At 51.7% G+C, this 3,712-nt stretch overlaps 1 pseudogene; it reads right to left on the reverse strand.

Annotated features, from left to right (window-relative positions):
- Nucleotides 1–538: 538 nt before the first annotated feature.
- Nucleotides 539–1,123, reverse strand: LOC101289582 (60S ribosomal protein L14-like; annotated as a pseudogene).
- Between the last annotated feature and the right edge of the window lie 2,589 nt (nt 1,124–3,712).

A 3,712-nucleotide genomic window follows, 5' to 3' on the forward strand; every position in this document is an offset into this window, starting at 1 on the left:
TCCCTGCTTTAAACCCTTCCATGACTCCCTATTGCTCCCAAGACTAGATCCAAGCCTTTAAGGACTTTCTTGGCGCCAGCTCTGCTTCTTCTGCAGTCTCGTATCTACCTGCCCTCTCTGCTCCTTGCACCATTAACGAGCATCTCAGAACATGCTGCTTCAAACCTCCAAGTCTTTGCACGCACTGTCCTCTGCCTGACAGCCTGACTGCCCCGACACACTCTTGCCCTCCAAGGTTCAGCTCTGATGGCCCTGCTCATACCTAGGGGTCACGAGGCTTTTAGATCAGAGATGATTTTCGGGGTTTTGGGGTTTTTTTTTTTTTCAGTTTTTCCTTTGTCTTTTTTTTTTTAACATCTTTATTGGAGTATAATTGCTTTACAATGATGTGTTAGTTTCTGCTGTATAACAAAGTGAATCAGCTATACATATACATATATCCCCATATCTCCTCCCTCTTGCGTCTCCCTCCCACGCTCCCTATTCCACCCCTCATTTTTTTTTTTTTTTTCAAAAAGAACCTTTATTCTGTTTATAACAGCCTCGTATGCTCTCATGCTTTCTTGCCAGATACCTTTGGAGCAGGTGACTTCTTACCCGTAGCGGTCATCTTTTTTGCTGGAACCTTTGCAGCAGCTGCCGTAGCTGCCTCCTTAGCAACAAGTGCTTTCTTGGGAGAAGTCTTCAGGGGAGCTGCCCTTTGAAGTTTCTTAACTTCAAGCTTGATTAGTCTGTTCCTCATTTTCCTCGCCTTCGTGACTTTATAGCGATCAAAGTCTGTCATCCTGGCTTTCTTTTCTCTGGCTTCAATCTTCTTGGCCCACCTTGTGGCTGCCCACTTTGCCTTGTTATCTGCCTTCTCCCAGGCTTCTCGACAGACTTCTGCCGGGCACTGTGTGGGAACTTGAGGGGGCAGTCAGTGAGCTGCAATGCAGTTGAAAGGCATAGCCTGTCTCCTTACTTGAGTTCAAGGTCCATCCACCAAAGCCCTGTTCTGATCAATAATATCTACAATCGCGACCAGCCTCCCGGCATGAGACCCAAAGGAGACGTAGGCCACCCGGCCAACCTCCACGAAGCGCCTGAAACACCATATTGACAGCATTCGGCGAAAAGGAAAGACCACCCCATATTTTTGTTTTGTTTGTTTGTTTGTTTTGGGTTTTTTGCCAGACTTTTGGGATCCTACATCCCTGACCAGGGATCGAACCTGTGCCTCCTGAAGTGGAAGCACAGAATCCTAACCGCTGGACCACCAGGGAAGTCCCCTGAGATGATTTTCTTCTAGTCAACACACACACACACACACACACACACACACACACACACACACACACACGATTTGTAAAATACAAGAGAAGGCATTGAGTACTACACAAAAGCTTGATCGCTCACCTCAGGACCTGTTTCTCCCTCTGGGACACCCCAGGGCACTCCTAGACTGGGAAGAACTGAGAAATCCTGGGCTTTGAACAAAGACTGCCCCTCTCCCAGTGGGTAAGGGTGAGGCAGGGACCCCAAAGGTCCCAAGCTTGAGCCCTGCCCCTCTTCTTTACCTGCAGCCCCAGTCCCCACCCCTCCTCTGCCCAGCCAGCTCTCAGCTCCCTCCTCCCACCACCATTTCCGGAGGATTCCCCACCCCCACTCTGTAGAGTAGCAAAAGGGGAAGTGGGGTTGGATGGGGAACTTTCCAGGGAGGCGAATTTAGGTCAGTCCCACCAGCAGGTCACACCACCAGTGCTCCCACAGACCCCTGGGAGACTCAACCAAGCCTGTCTCCTGCTACCCCTGCCTCTCAGCCCATAGCCTCACCGGAACAGACACCAGGCAGGCTCACTGCCAGCAGAGCACATCACCCAGGTTCCAGCCCCAGCTCAGCCATTCACAGGCTGTGTGACCTTGGGCAAGTGCCCTAACCTCTCTGTGCCTCAGGTTCCTCGCTTGCAAAAGCACAGGAGTACGCATCTCACGGGGCTGTTGAGGGATCAGATGAGTTCATTTAAAATAATGACTGGGGCTTCCCTGGTGGCACAGTGGTTAAGAATCCACCTGCCAATGCAGGGGACACGGGTTCGAACCCTGGTCCGGGAAGATCCCACATGCCGCGGAGCAGCTAAGCCTGTGCACCGCAACTACTGAGCCTGCGCTCTAGAGCCGCCGAGCCACAACTACTGAGCCTGCGTGCCTAGAGCCCGTGCTCCGCAGCAAGAGAAGCCACTGTGATGAGAAGCCCGCGTGCAGCAACGCAGCCAAAAATAAATAAATAAATTTATTTTAAAAAATAAAATAAAATAATGTCTGCCATGTAAATTCCCCGTGATGGTTTCTGGCTAATGTTATTATTTTGAATAGGCGAGAAACGGAGGACAAGGCCTGCATTTGAGAAATAATCAGTAAATGCAATTTTCCCCTCCCCAGTCCTCCTCTTTTTCCTCTCGCTGCTCCTGCCCCAGCAAGCTCTGGAGGCCAAGCTCAAGGTCTGAATTAATCCTTCACCTGCTGACCTTCAGCCCCATCTGTCCAGCAAAGTTGCACAGCGGCCTCCCTTGCTTGGGTGCTGAGGGCGGTCCCTGCCGTTTGGGGGCCCATCCCCCCTCCTCTTGCCCTCGTCCACAGAGGCGGGCAGCCACGGGGCCTCCTACCACCCCACAGCTCTACCCTGGGCTGACACTAGGGACACGCAGACAGACACAAGGAATCTCCAGTGCATGCCTCCCACGGACACCTGGACATCTCCTGTCCAATCCAGCCCCTTCCCTCCCAACCTGCTGGTGTCCTGCGCTCCCCACTCAGGGACACCCAGCTGGCTACCAGGCCACAGAGGGACATCGTGCTAGGTGCACAGTCAAAGCCTGTCCTGCAATCTCCCTCCCACCCCTCTCTCTTTCCTTTCCCCAGTCCCTCCAGTATCCAGACACCCTCCTCTCAGAAAACAGGCCCCTTTCACTCTGTTCTCTCCGTGCACTGCCCATGCTGAGCCCCGTGACCCTCCAGATTGCTAATCAGAGCATGATACCCTCCTATGAAAACCGACTGTGGCTCCAGGAAGTCTGAGCCCCAGGGCCCCTAGGCCTGAGTGGACAGCCTCCCCCAGGCTGTCCCCTTGGGTCACACTGGGCTTTTGTTTTCAGTGGAACCCCCTCTTGCCCAGCCCTCTGCATCCCTGCCCACCTGTCCCTTCAGCTGAGGGACATTCAGTCCTTGGGAAGGTTATCCCGACCTCCTACCACATCCTGGACATCCTGCTCTCACCCCCGCCACACACACACACACACACACACACACACACGCCATGTTGACCTGGAATTACCAAGGGGTCTCCTCATAAGCTTCAGCTCACAGGCCCCAGAGAAAAGACCCTGCAATTAACACTGGCACCAAAACCCCAGAGCGAGGAAATAAAAGGGTTGATTGGAACGAACCATAACTTTCAAAACAGAGTCCAAATTATGACAAGGAATTCATTCACTTTATAGTGAACAAGATGTGGGTTATAACTGAAACTACAGGTAACTCTTGAAACAAATTCATTGGGTGCTTTTTTATGGAGGGTGGGGCATTCCCCCCCATGAATTTGTATTTAATAATTCACATGTAATCTTCCAATAGCATTCTGGAAAGAGTCATTTTGGGGGACAGACAGACACACACACACACAAAGAAAACAAAACATAAAAAGTGGGAGGGTATGGTGAGTTGAATTGTGTCCCCC

Source organism: Orcinus orca, chromosome 3 (assembly GCF_937001465.1).
Source record: "Orcinus orca chromosome 3, mOrcOrc1.1, whole genome shotgun sequence".
Taxonomy (NCBI): Eukaryota; Metazoa; Chordata; class Mammalia; order Artiodactyla; family Delphinidae; genus Orcinus; species Orcinus orca.